This window comes from Saimiri boliviensis, chromosome 16, assembly GCF_048565385.1.
Source record: "Saimiri boliviensis isolate mSaiBol1 chromosome 16, mSaiBol1.pri, whole genome shotgun sequence".
Classification (NCBI taxonomy): Eukaryota; Metazoa; Chordata; class Mammalia; order Primates; family Cebidae; genus Saimiri; species Saimiri boliviensis.
Window position 1 is genome coordinate 16,411,388 of NC_133464.1, and position 14,704 is coordinate 16,426,091.

Sequence of the window (14,704 nt, forward strand, 5' to 3'; positions counted from 1 at the left end):
ATACAGATATCTAAAACTCAAAACGCCATCTCTTGTTCTCCTCACAATCACCAAAACTGCCCCAAGCCCAAAATTAATCTGTTAACAATGCTAAATTAATATTAGCCAACAAAGTTACGCAAGTTTTTGAAACTTAACAATTTCGCATCATTTGTTTTTGTACACAAACACAAAGGCAGGTATTAGGTTACTGAGTTGGGCTTCTCACCGAATAGCAAAAGCCAGGGGACTTCAGAGGTGTTTAATAAACACTTGTTGACTGATTGATGGAATATACTACCTAGGACAATTCAGACAATGCATTCTTTGTCAAAACACTAAGGTAAATTATTGAGTCAATTTTTATGACCCAGCGTTTCTGTTGTATTGAGAGCAGCAAGCCCAGAACTTATCCATCAGGCTTAGAGCTCGGGTTTACAAAAGAAACCCTTAGGCCTTCCCTTTCACACCTGTTTTTACTCTCAGCAGAGGAGGCCTGGACTGGTCTCCATAAATAAACTGTGCATTTAGAGGCCAGCAGTTGGAGACCCAGGCCTGCGGCAGATCCAGCCACACAGCACCTTTGGCTCCTTACTACGAATATTATCACGGCTGCAACAAATAGTTTGTGCGCATTAAAAAAAAAAAAGAAGAAGAAGAAGAAAAGAAAAAAAAAAAAACTGAGCAGAGTATAAACCTGGAGGAAAACAAATCGTGTATTAACTAATTTACAAAGCCCAGCTAAGTCTTCCTGCCTCATTCTTCTGATGGAAACATAAGCATTAAAATATAAAGCTCTCTGCTCTCCACAGCAGTGGAGATCCATGCCCATCTAGTTCAATCGACCATTCCGGAAGGGATGCCTGGGCCCAGGACATCTTTACTTCTCTTTGCAGCCATTTCCTGCCTTTCTTTCCTAGCTAGGCCTTTAGCCTGGGTCTTGAGCAGATTTTGTGAACAGGGCGAACTGTCCTTTCTTCTGTTCTGCCATGCCCCAGGGTTCTGGGCTTGTCAGGCCTGACTTGACCTACAGCTCTCTCTGGGCTTTCTCACTTGCTGATTTTTATACCCACACCTCCCTACCTTTCTATACCCCCCACCAATCTCCATTGCCCACCTGTCCCCTAGAGTTGCCAGATTTCTCTGCTTGGCATGACCCAGCCAGCTCTGACATGCAGCTGTACCTCAGGACGGTAAGGGCCCCCAAACTCTGATGTCAACAACCAACATGTCCTGTAGTTATGCCACCTTTTCCTGAATCAGAATCCTTCACCCCTTGCAATGTTGCCAACCTACTTCTACACTGATCATGTGTTTTGTCATTTTGAAAACGTGAACAAATCAGTATGCTTTCCTTTTCATCTTTTTCTTGTTATCAGTGAGAAAGTACAGGAAGAAAGGAAGAGAAAATGCATGCGAGATTGAACCTACTTATTCTACTTTAAGGAGTTCTCTCAAGCTCAACATCGAAATCCTTTTTTCCCAATTCTTGCTTGGAATCTTGAGTACCTGATCTTGAATTTCTATGGCGCTCCCTGAGCGCGGGACTGGCTGGTAGCCATGTGATATTGATTTGTTTTCACCATAGCAACAGCAAATTAAAACAACTAGCAGAGAGAAGGCAGGCTGTTAACCAGTAAAGCTACCTAACCAGTATATTTCACAAGCATATTTTTCTCCTTCTCTCTTGTATTTTCTCTTATTTACTCCACTTTCACAAATTCAACACAAAAGTCAAAGGAAAAACAGCACTAAATGTTTTGGGCACTACAAGGCCTGTGGCCAGAATGGTGTGCTTTGCAGAGCTTCTAGTACATTAGATTAGATCGATGGAGAAAATGCAAACAACGATGCTTTGATTTCCTTGGAAATTTCATTTGATGACCTAAGAATAAATATCCCTAGAAAATTTACATGAATGCAGAGTATAATGAAGGGTTTTGTGTACATGACTATGTATCTTAATACCCTAAGGCATTTGCCAAGAGTTTCTTAATACCGAGGTTTTATCCCTTTGTACTTTAAATAGCTCAGTGTGCCAGGAGACAAACAACTTTCTCTCTCTCTTTTTTTTGTTTGTTTGTAAAAGGTCAAGGTCTCAAAATGCGAAATGATGAGGGAAAGTGTAGCAAGTATGATTGAATTCTATTAAGAGATAGAAAAATTAAGGTAGACACTTGCTCAAAACTCCGTGAGTAGTCAGAGGAGACACAAACTAGCTTTAGGAACTCCCAAGAACTCCAATGTGCTCTAATCAAAATCCTTTTTAAAAGGCTCCTTCATAAACGTTACCCTTCCCCCGATCTCTGTGACCAAGGTTGCCACCTGTGACATGGATTCGCAGGCTGCGGTATTGCACTTTCCCTGCTTGGGGCCATCTGCGCTAGGACATGATGATTTTTCTGTGAAAGCAGCTGTTCCCACCATCACAACCAGCTTTGAACTTGGTGGCACAACCTGGATCCTAAATAGTGGCTCTGGGGCAACTGGGAATGGGGCTCCGAGGACCATCAGCCCAGGTGGCAGTGCTGGGCTGCAGCAAGGGAGACTCAGTCCAGAAAAAAAGCTGTGCCCTGCACCCTGCTGCTTTTTGCCAGCCCAGCCAAAAGCCCTGCAGAAAACCTGTACTGTCCAGCCCGACATGAGGCAGGTACGTGAAGATGCCCTATTTATGACGGGGACTGGTTTACGGTTTACAACAGACAGGCGAAAATATGAAGACATAACTTAAGTTCCTGCCAACAGGGAGTTAGAATGTTCCTGGCCAGGACATAAAGAAATATTCCTCTCCACAAGCTCGAATAAAAGAACACACAGCAGAAATAGTTGGGGGATGACGTCAGAAGTTCTGGGCTAGTGTCCTGCACTTCTCCTTGAAAGTAAAAACAGTGGGTCTAGAAGAATCTACGTGGCATTGCCCTTATTTAAATGAGTAGTTCTACTGCTCCTTGCGAAACAAGTAGGATAGCTGAAGAAACTTCCTCTTATTTAAAGATTATAAGAATGTTCCTCCCTGCTTTTTTTAAAAAAAAAAAAAAAAAAAAAAAAAAAAAAACCTTATTGTCCCCAGAACACACACATTACCCAATTAACAAATAGCTTTCCACTTAACCTTTGTCTTTTAAAGGGACAGTAATGTTTCTTGAACATTCAAGGTGGTGGTGGTTAGGCAAGTCGGATTTTTTTTCTTCGCTTCAGTGCTTGCTAACTATTCTAAAAATGTTACACATTTATTGTAAACACATGCTTCCGAGGCCTAACAAAAAAGCACAGTTTCCTCATGCCTGGCAGAAATTTAAAACGGAAAAGGGCAGAAAGAATTCTTTAGCAAATATATCCTTTCCTTCTCCTGGGCCAAGTGTGTTAAAAATAAATCTTCTCCATCATTTCTCACTGCTGCTTCTCAGCGAGAAAGTTGATATGGTTCTGCATAGTGAAAACACAGCTTTAAAAGCTAGCCTGCCCTCATTAAATTATTCTGCTGGCTGTGTGTTCTCATTAAAAATGCATAAAGATCAGATAATTGCAGTAAGCATTATTAACCCAGCTTTACTTTTGAATATAATGGTTCCACTTTTAAGCTGGAAACAAAGGCTCAGACATGCCAGGAAAAGAAACGTAAACATTGAACTACAGTATCGAAAACTTGCCAGAAAGCTACCTCTTGCTAGGTTGTTAAAAATGTGCTCTTGAAACTCAATTAAAGCTGTAGCCTTGTAGAGCTAGGTAGGTCCCTAATTTTTAATAAACAGACACATACGTTGGCCAAACAGTCAATCGATGAGTATTTACCATGATTTTTTTTTTTAATCCTTAATTGCAAGTCTGTTTTCAAATAATAGGATCCACGTAAACTTTATCTATTTGGGAACTGGCTACGGCAATACGACAATTTTTTTATAGCAAGAAAATAAGACTGCTCCGAAGAATTCAAATGGTTTTTAAAAAAATAATCAACGAATCGATTCTTTTAATAAAAACTCGCTTTGGTGCCTCACCCCAAACAGGCGGCATAGATTCAAGCTTTGCCATTTCTTTTTCTCAAATCAAAATGTTACGTAAAACTCCAGGGTCCCCCGCAAGTATTCCATTTGAATTAGTGGAATCCAGTTTCCCTGGCTCCCCTAAGCAGCACACACGGAATGCAGCATACTGCAGCAAACTCTTTAAACATTCAAAAAGGGGGGGGGGGGGGCGATTCTCCTACCTTGTTTAGCTCTGCCTGTCCTTCCCATTTACAGTAACCCCAGGAACATCTGGCAGAACCCAGTGGCCGACGCTTCTCCACCGCATCATGAGGAAGAAACTTCCATGTAAATAGTTCTCATTCCCTGTTTATTGTACTCTGAAAGCCGTCCGCCGTATCTGGAAAATTTTACCTTCAGATGATGAAGCAAAGACAGTCTAAACTCTGTTGCTGTAAGCTGCAGCCCTTCCTTCCGACAAATCCCTCCCAGCCCGGCCCAGCCAATCCCCAGCCAGCTCGTCAGCCCTACTCGTCTGAAACTGGCCCTAATAGGATGACTGACACAGTAACACAGCACTTGCAGTGTGTAAAAACAGTGCATCCATACTGATGAAAGAGGAATTTCCCTCTCAGAAGAAAGCAATCATAGCACCAAGACAAAGTGGCACATAATTGGCAGAGCAGAGAGAGGGGTAGCTCAAGAAAACACCCTTTAAGAGAGCCAGCTCGAAGCCAGGAGCTGCACCGCGAACACTTTGGAAAATGTGAAACTCCGCAGATTCCAAAGAAATCCAGCTTGTGCATGAAACTGAAGTCCTTAGACTATCTGACAAAGCGTATGTATATGTTTTTTAAAGGAAAAATAATTCAGCGTCTGCCATGGCAATTAATACCTTACAAAACATTTACATGTGATTTCCATTATTGAGGAAGAATGTGCTAACCCAAGTGCCTATTCAAAATCAAAACATGCTTATAGCTCTGGCACACGCAGGTTTCCTGTATCACATCTGCTATTGCAATGGTTAATTACTGTGGCCCATTTATCTTTCGTCTAAGTTTTCAGACCACTTGGGACGTCAATTAGGGAATGCTGGACAATAAAATTGATATCTATACACTACCCTTTTCTACTCTTGGCAGGCACCCACAAGACGATTAGGTGTGCCTTAACCATCTTAGATGCCATTTGATAAACACTGTGCATTGGCTCACATTGCCATTAATGAAGCAAGGATTATAGGAAGATGTTTACTGTTGAATACACGTGGCACATGATCCAAGGGCCCGGTGAAGTGCCATTCCGCAAAAGACGTTCTAGGAGGTGCTGGAGTTTCCTGAGATAAAGCAGAAAAAGAGAAAGGTTAGGAAGGGTTATTTATTTCCCAGTCAACAGCATTTCTGCATGCTTTGAAAACAAAAACACAAAAACATATGGTATTTAGCAAACACAATAAGCATACGTTTTTCTTGCCCTAAATATAACATTTTGAGGAAAAAATAAAAGTATGATGAATTACATGGCTAGACCAAGGCAGAACAAAGCCTCTATTCATCTGAAAGGTTGAACCCAAGGCACTATTTTTTATAAGCAACTGTTCAGCGCATCTGTAATGAAGTAACATAATGAAATGGAATGCTTTCCTTTTATTTTGCCATTGGATCTTAAAAACATAATGTTTCATATAATTTCGAGGCTACTTTCTTCAATAACTACTATGCTTTATTCCTTTCAGTTTTTGTACTTCTATTCGTTATCCTCCCCCTGGAATTCTCTCAAATATCCTAACTTGCAGGCTTTCCTCTACTGCACTATTTCTGGAAATTTAAATTAGCTCTGTGGTCAAACCGGTAAAAACAATTTTTAATTATTAATATACTTAATCTCCTGGACGTAAATGGGTAACCACAGGTTTATGAGTCTTCTCTTCCTCATCTCCCTCTGATTCTATCTTTGAAACTATCATTCCATGAATCTCATTCCTGAAACTTTAGTTATCTTTGACACATTCCCCGATTCGCAGCTGATGAATCTAAGTCTTGCTGATTTTCCCTCCCAGGTAGGCCAGAAATCTGACCTATTACCTGGAAAACACAAATGCTAACAAGACAGTGTCTGGAACTCAGGCCTCCTCATCTTCAAGCTCCTTTGTTGCCAGACAGGTTTTATTAAGTCATGTAAAGTCATATTCCTTTCCCCTTCAAACCTCTCTCTATAAAATCTGAATTACAGACTTTCAAGGGCCTTCATAATCTGACCTCTCCCTTTCAACTCAACTTTTTCTCCACTGTTTTCCCAAGTGAACTTCCAGATGGAGTTGTACTTCTTTCTGCCTTACTCAAGCTTTAGACTTCAGCTCACCTTTCCCTTTACTCTGTCTTGTCTTCCCTGACCATATTACCCTCTCTGATGTTCTCCTGTGAAAGCATTCTGTATTGTTTATTGTACCAGACACTTTGAAACCCTTAACAATGTGGTCTTCTGTAGTTAGCTTGCTTGAGTTGATCTTTCCATCTCAGAAGCCAAGGCCTTGTCATATATTAATTAAGATAATACACACAAAACATCTATGCGGTGACTGGCACATAATAAATGCTCACTAATGATAACCATTCTTACTGGTATTTCTAAATGCATTGTTCATTGTATTTAGCAAAATGCCAGGTACAAACTTGCTGATTTCACGATTCCTATCTCAAGAACTGATATCACATTCATCCAGTTGCACCAGCAAAAAAAACTGGCAGTCATTCTTAACCTTCCTTCTTCAACCACCATTTGAAATCCATTATCAAAGTCTTTCAGGTTTAATGCCAAAATATTCAGAAATATTCTGCTTTCCTTCGTCTCTACCAATGGCTTTGCCCAAGCTATCGGTGTCTTTTACCATGATGATTGAAATAGCCCCTTAGCTGGTCTCCTGAATATATTTTTGATCCCTTCACATCTTTTTTTTTGTCACACTTCAGCCAGAACAGGAATTAAAAGACAAAAGTCTATTTTTTCCACACTCCTTTGTGTAAAACATTTGCTGTGGACTGAGTTGTGTCCCCTTAACATTTATATGTGGGAGTCCTAACTCTCGATATGACGATATTTGGAGATGGGAACTTTGGGAGGTAATTGAGATGAGGTCATGAGGGTGAAGTCTTCACAATGGGATTTGCATTCATCTGAGACACCAGAAAGAGAACTCTCTCTTTCTCCCTCTACCATGCGAAGGCACAGCAAGAAAGCAGCTCCCTGCAGGCCAGGAAGAGAGACCTCACCAGAACCTGACTATGCTGGTACTCTAACATTGGACTTTCAGCCTCCAGAACTGTGAGAAAACAAGATTCTGTTGCATAAGCCACCCAATCTATGGCAGCCTGAGTTGACTAAGACAACCTTTAACTATCTTCAGGCTGCTCTTAGGAAAAAGATAAAAGTCCTCAACATGGCCCATGAAGCTCTGTTCCATCTAGCCCCTGCCTATTTCTCTTGCTTAGCCAGAGGCCATCTGTTCAGGGAACCCTTCCCTGACCCACTGGATGAGTTCAGATCTGCCTCTTGTTTACTCTCATGGCCCTGTGAACTCTAGAGCAGTGTGTCTCAAATGTTAGTGCTCATGCAAATCCCCCAGGGGTCTTGTTAAAATGCAGATCCCATCTCCGTAGTTCTTGGGTGGATACTGAAATTCTGCTTTTCTAACAAGCTACCAGGTGACCCTGATGGCTCTTGTCCACGGACTATTCTTTGAGCACCAAAATGTTTATAGATGTCGTTTGCTTCATAGTGCTTATTACAGCGGATGGTTATACATTAATTTGGTTAATTTTATTTATTTACTTAAGGTCTACCTTCTGAACCAAGCTGTTGGCATCAGAAGTCACCACTGTCTCTCCAACATCTAATCTAGTATGTTCGTGGCGCATGGGAGGAAGTGCTCAATAACATATACATGTTAAATGAATGAATTGACAGGTACAATGTCCTACAGATCCAAGCTGACTTATCTTTTTTCTTTTTTCTCCTCTTCCTCTTCTTTCACCTTCTCCTCTTCCTCCTCCTTTCCTTATTATTTTATATCTACATAAGTTCCTGGAAACTCTAAATAGAAGCTTTATTTTACTTGAGGTCATGACATGCTAAGCAGAAAGCAGAATGTTTGAGAAACCAAACAGAACAAGTAGCAAGAAGACAATCAACCGTGTCCAAAATAAAGGAGGTGGCCAGAGGAATGAAAATAAAAAACAGCACCTTTAAATCTGCCCAACAGAAGTTGTCACTTGTCCTCTACAGTTTGATAAATTTGAGATCTATCATCCATCTTTTTCTTTTGACCTCTAGTCACCCCATTTAGGTGACTCAGTTTTACCTTTTCTCAAGGTAAAATCATTTTTTTATTTGATCATTTCCCAGTTCAATGAGTGAGACCATCATTTCTCTTGTTTCCCACTTTGATAAGTGGAGCCACCATCTTTGATGCCTAACTCTCTCTCATCACCAACAACCAAATGATCCCACACCCTGTAAATTCCTGTCTCCAGAATCTGTCCACTTCTCTCCATCTTTCCTGCTGTGCCCCTAATTAAAAACCCCACCACCTTTTACCTGTTCCTTACCTCTCTGCCTCCAATCTTGCCCCTCACTTTTCACTCCATTTACCACACCTCAGCCAAAATAATCTTTTTAAAAATGCAAATGTTATAATGCCATCACCTGCATAAACTCACTCCATGTCTCCTCATTATCTTCCAGATAAGTCCCCTGCCTAGTTCCCAGCTATATTCTTTCACCCTCCTCTTGAAGTCACTTCCTTCTAACCTTTTCTTCCAGTATTATTAAACTAACTTTAGTGCTTCAGGTGTGTGTATTTAAAATCTAATTTAGATCCTGGATTCCTTCTTCACGAAAAATCTTCTATTCCTTTCACACCCCTCTAACATCTTTCCATCTAGCAGCACTCAACATACACATCACTTCCTCCAGGAAGCCTTCTTTGACCACCATGACTCCCATGGCACCTTCACATTTTATTCATCATAGCTATTGCCAACAGTATGTAGTAAACATGTCTTACTTGTTTATGTAACTTGCTAGAATCTAAGAGAACCAGCCATGTCTTTCCTATTCATCAGTTTATCCGCAGTGCCTAGAACATGCACTGTATAATAGCAGACGCTTATTGAATAGCTGTTGAATGGTTAAATGGATAAACTTGAAAGTGCACTGGTAATAAAGTGATAAAGACAGTTACAGGGCTTAAGCAAAAAAAATTGATAGAGAAGCCATAGAGACAATGGATCTAGTATATATGTTATACTATACTATACATAACATATAATTATTATATATACTATATAATGTGTGTATTATGATGTATTATATGCATATTATATATGTGTATATTATCTACAGCACATATATGTGTATATATTACATTTTATATGTATATTATATATGTATATTATGTTATATAATATGTATGCATTATGTATACATTATGTATTATATATAATATGCATATTGTACAGTATATGTTTATTATACTATATGTATGTATAAATATATTACATGTGTAGTAATATATATCCAGAAATGCGTGCACACACACAAGCATGCACACACAAACTTAAAGTTGGACTGGAGAAAGAAAAGAAGCAATAAATCAAAGCTGAAAGGCACAACGCAGTTATGAAATCATCTCCTTCGCTGGGCATACCAAAGTTAGCAAGCTTATAGTCAAGGAGAAAATTAATCTTTGATGATGTTTAAAATCGTGGTGATTTCCTGAGGAAAAAAGTCTCCCTTTGAATAGAAAATGATAGTGTCTAAGAACAGATAGAAGTGTTCAGTTTGCTGAAAGAGATGGCCTGGCCCCTAGAAAGGAAGAAAAAGTTGTTTATAGCAAGAGAGAGATGAGACAGGAAGGTAAGTTGCTGATGGGCCACGTCTGTGATTATTCAATCTTAGGGCTTATTTCTCTCTCCACATAAAATTTCAAGCCTATCCCGCCTCACTTTGTCCTTTAGAATGTACTTTTAAAAAAATTTCTTCTAGTTGTTTCACATATAAACCAAATCGTAAACCCCTTTGAGGGTACAGAGCCTGCATTAAAGTACTTTCCTGCTTTCCACAACGCCCAACATGGAGTGGCTGAATTAATTTTGGTTGATTGATTTCTATTTAGGATTCTGGAGAAAATTTACATACTTTCAAAGAGATTGGTATTTTTTTTTTTAAACATGTGGGTTGAAAATGCAGCAGGGAACAGAAAATTGGTTTTACAATTTTCAGGAAAAAAGTTACAGTGTTTTTTATTGAGTTTATCACAAGAAATGTCAACTGGTTTTTAAATTTTCTCCAGTAGGTCTAGGGGCAGAAGACTCTGGGGAAAATTAGGACTAACATTTTCTAGGTTCAGAAAAATAGGAGGAAGTAAATTGCATAAAGCATGTAAATGAAATAATGTCTGAGACTCCCTTAGCATAGAACATGGTACACAGCAGTGCTCAATGTCTGTTAGTCCCTATTTTTCCTGCTACTTTATCATTATCAACATCATCATAATCCTTAGGGCTTAGAATCCTAGTGAGAGTGATTTCTGTATGCCAAAAAAGTGATAACTAAAGTAAAGATATGCAAACTTTCTTACTTCATGACATTCTTAGTAGTCCATAATTTTTTTCACGTGCTCCTAAGCCAAAAATAATACCTAATTTTTCCATGTATTAAATAGTTACATCCAAACACCTTAGTAGGTGCCTGTATTTTAACAAGTTAATAGTTGTATGGAAAGTTAATATAAAATATTTGAAACAAACAAACAAAGTTTTCTTCCATGCTTAACTCGAAATAGTTTTTTGTTGTTGTTGTTGTTGTTTTTGGTTGGGGGTGGTTGAGACGGAGTCTCCCTCTGTCGCCAGGCGGGAGTGCAGTGGTGCGATCTCGGCTCACTGCAACCTCCGCCTCCCGGGTTCAAGCAACTCTTCTGCCTCAGCCTCTTGAGTAGCTGGGACTACAGGCATACGCTGCCAAGCCCGGCTAATTTCTGTATTTTAGTAGAGATGGGGTTTCACCATGTTGGCCAGGATGGTCTCCATCTCTTGACCTCGTGGTCTGCCGCCTCAGCCTTCCAAAGTGCTGGGATTACAGGCGTGAGCCACCGCGCCCGGCCAACTCGAAATAGTTTTTAATGGATTAAGCATGCCCATCTCAAAGCTTGAGATTATATTGGAACCACGACTCTCACCTCTTGTTCCACATTGCTTCTTGCATGGTACTTGTTTCATCAGCTTAACAACTACTACAAATCCAGTTTTGCAAAGATATATCTTACCATCAAAAGGAATGAAGTGTGATTCTATTGAAATTGTGAATTACCTTAAGCTAGTAGGTTGCACAGTGCCTAACAGATGTTAAGTATTGCTGTACTTCCTTAGAAAATGTGCAATAGCCCATGGAACCCCAGTGAGCTGGTTCACTGCAGTTTCCTAGGGTGCCTGAGAGCACAGTTTGGGAACCATGGCACTAAGGCCAAAGCCCCAATAGGTTGGCCAATGTTAACTGTCTCATTGTTTTTCTGATTTGATGGTAGCATCTTGCCACCTGCCTCAGGCCTAAGGGCATTTGAAGTTGCAGAGAGAAGATCAGATCAAAAGTTACAAAACATACCTGGCAATTAAGCTGTGGTCATGTGAAATCCTCCAAGCCTCTGAGATAGGGGTGAAGCTTGTGGCTCTCCAGGATTGCTAATGTCTGTGAGCCAAAGAAGGAAGAACACCCTGAGGCAGGGGCCGATTGATCTGCCTACAGTTGATGGGCCAGAGAACTTGCCCTGCAGGATCCTTCCCCTCTCCAAATGGTGAATTGTAAATATAAGTACAAAGAGGAAGCAGCAATGAGCATTTTCCCTGTCACTGATCTTCAATAAAACCACAGACTCCTTTTGCAGCTCCTCCCTGCTCTTCACCCAGGCTGACTGAGGGATCACTGTGCATCTGTCACTGTACTTTCTAGAATTTGCCCTTTCTTTTATAATAAAGGATGAGTATTCTGAGCCCTTTCTCCACCTCCTTCTATGAAAGTGGTGTTTCTGACAGATAAGAATCTGCAAGCCTGAAAGGTGGGTCTCCAAGCTGCAGGGGTGGGGGGGCATGATCTCCCTCCTGTTGGGATACTTGAAAGTAAGATTTTTCCATCCATAACCTTCTGCCCACCTTCTGACCGAGGGGCCAGGCTGAACAGGGGTCCAGCGGTCATTGGATGGAAGGACATACCCTCACTTGGTATACTTTTCCTTTTGTTTCTGTAGCACTTACTGCCTTTTGTCAAAATTTATAAACTACGTGATACTCATTGTTGGTTGTCCAGTATTCAACATATGAGACTGACGATAAATATTTGTTAAGCAAAATTTAGGATGACTGAAATATGGTACAAGATAAGTAGGAATTTGGGTTTGGGACAGAAGGCCAAGGATTAAAGCTAACATGGCATTTTCTAAGGGGCTCCCAAGGGTCATGAAAGCCAAGTTTTAAAAAACCAGGAAAGAGTAAAAAAGTCAAAACTACCATTTGAGAGTGTCACTTTTGTGTCACCAAATAGGGTGTTCTATGGCAGAGTCAGGATTTTATGTTTCTTTGATACTTGATGAACAGCTTAGATCCCTAAAAAAAGTGTTCAATGGAATCAAAGGGTCTTTAACAACCTCTTCTTCAATGGAATGAGAATAACATAACTTCTTCTTCAATGTTTCAGAAGCAGGTGGGTTCCTACATAAAAGATTGTGGTGAGGTTCTAGGAGTCTCCGTAGCAGTGGGAGTATGTGAGCCTGCTGCCTATGAAGACACGGTCATCTCCGAGGGGGTATGGAATGGACGCAGGGAATAGATGAAGCATAGCATGTGTGTTATTGTAGCATGATGACAAGCTTGACTTTAAAAATTAAATACAACTGGTTTTGGTTTACTACTATATACCGTCCCTTAAGGAAAGACTTTTCAGTGCTCCTGTTTCCCTCTCCATCTCTTTCTATTTATTTTAGGATCACCACCCTACCTAGATCCACCTGTTCACTCACCTGATTAGGATTTATCACATGACTTGCTAAGTGTTGGTCCCGGTTGAAACCTTCATGTTATAAAGATAAGCAACATGTAGATGGGACCCCGAGAATCTCACAGTATTTCACATGATCCCCAAAGTGAGATATGTGGGCGCTCATCTCAAATGTTTCTAAAGAAAAGGACCTAGGGCTGAGTAAGTTTGGAAATGGTTGAAATCACGAATTTGATGTTTGTTTTTATTGAAGGACATGACAGAGCCTTGATCCTGGGAATGTGCATTGCAAAATTTCCAAGATGGGGTCTCTAGTTCACTGTGTCGGAGAATTAATTTTATCAGAGGCTCTTTTATTTAAAAAAAGAAATCCAACTAGTGTGGTGTTCTTGGGGGTTCTATTTTGGGAAAACCCTAGCCCAGGTAAACATTTTTTTTCCTTCATTAGACCATGTCCATCTCTGCTTCTGCCTGTACTTCCTCACAATCAGGACTTCCTCACTCTCTTCTGTCAACAACCGTAGCTTCCAGATCTTTCTTTGTCATCTCTATTCAGACTCGTTTGACTCAACCTCTTTTATTTGATGTTGTATTTTCTTACTTGACTGATGTCCTCAGCGTTACTAACTTGAGGCATCTAGCACACCTCAATGCTATTTTCTATTTGTTTCTCAGAACCTTGTTTACTCCGGAAGTCCCTGTGGCTCCAGGATCTCCTGTCTGGACCAGATCCTCACAGCAGCCTTTCTCCTCAGGCAAATCTTGGAGACAATTTGCCCAGGTTTTTCTGACCAGCAGAGGGCCCATGGTGGCTGTCTAGTGACCTATGGGCATAACCACCCTTCCACAGCTTAGTCCTGTCTAAATTCCATGTTCCAGCAAAAACATCAATTTCTGGAAAATGTGTTACTCATCTCTTTCCTCCATCAAATCCTACTCATGACAAGTGCTTCTGGGGAGCTCACGTAGTATTGGAGATAAAGGGAGACATCTATTTATTAAACATGTACATAGTGATTATACTGAGGCAAGCATAATGCTATTGTGTGAAATCCATGACACCATTATTATCTCAGGTTTACAGACGGGAAAACACCTGAATGATTAAGTAACCTTTCCCAGGGTTGCACAGCTGGCAGGTGGTGCAGCCCAATTTCCCCAGACAGGCTGGCTTCAGAGACCATGTTCTCTACTGTGACACCTCACTGACTCTACATATAAAAGAAAATTTACATGGCAAATCAGAAAGTGCTAAGTACAAAGAAAAAAAAACAACAACAACAACAAAGGAAAAGGAGAATTGGGGCCTGGTAAAAGGGATCAGGCCATCAGGTGGAGCTGGTAGTGGGTAGTTGTGGCTTCTGTTGAGTGGCCAGGACAGGCTTATGGAGAAAGTGCCCTCTGAGTAGAGACGTGTGGGGGTGAGGGAGTGTGTTCCCATTGTCAATGAATAGAAATACCTGGAGAAGCGTGTTTCAAACAGAATAGTCAGAACCCAGGAGCAGTTCTGGAAGACGTTCATGTGGGAGGAACTTCTGCATGCAACCACTCTGGCCTCCAGTTCGTCTGAGTCCCACCACTTGCTTCTGAATTCCACTGATAGTGTTCTGCTGGCACAAAGGGCACCATCCATGATCGAGAGTCACAGCATGACGGCTTCTGCCTATCTTTCTTCACATCTAGGACTTTCCTCACTCTCCTCCCTCTATCAGCCA

General features: G+C 40.7%; 1 protein-coding gene and 1 long non-coding RNA gene across 10 annotated transcripts in view; both read right to left on the reverse strand.

Moving 5' to 3' along the window:
* MBNL2 (muscleblind like splicing regulator 2) overlaps positions 1-4,427 on the reverse strand; it is a 175,019-nt gene extending 170,592 nt beyond the window's left edge. For 4 of the 9 annotated variants that reach the window (XM_010338805.3, XM_003928209.3, XM_010338803.3 and 1 more), the window contains exon 1: positions 4,187-4,426. The gene's annotated coding sequence lies outside the window, so the exon portion shown is untranslated. Of the gene's footprint in view, positions 1-4,186 lie in introns of all 9 variants that reach the window. The other 5 variants (XM_003928208.3, XM_010338804.3, XM_010338802.3 and 2 more) reach the window with 2 other exon arrangements.
* A 385-nt stretch (positions 4,428-4,812) lies between these two features.
* Positions 4,813-14,704, reverse strand: part of LOC141581598 (uncharacterized) — a 92,003-nt gene continuing 82,111 nt past the window's right edge. Inside the window, exons 3-4 of the long non-coding RNA XR_012514307.1 lie at positions 14,450-14,596; positions 4,813-5,283 (exon numbers count right to left, since the gene is read on the reverse strand). This is a non-coding gene — a long non-coding RNA (uncharacterized LOC141581598). The remainder of the gene's footprint in view (positions 5,284-14,449; positions 14,597-14,704) is intronic.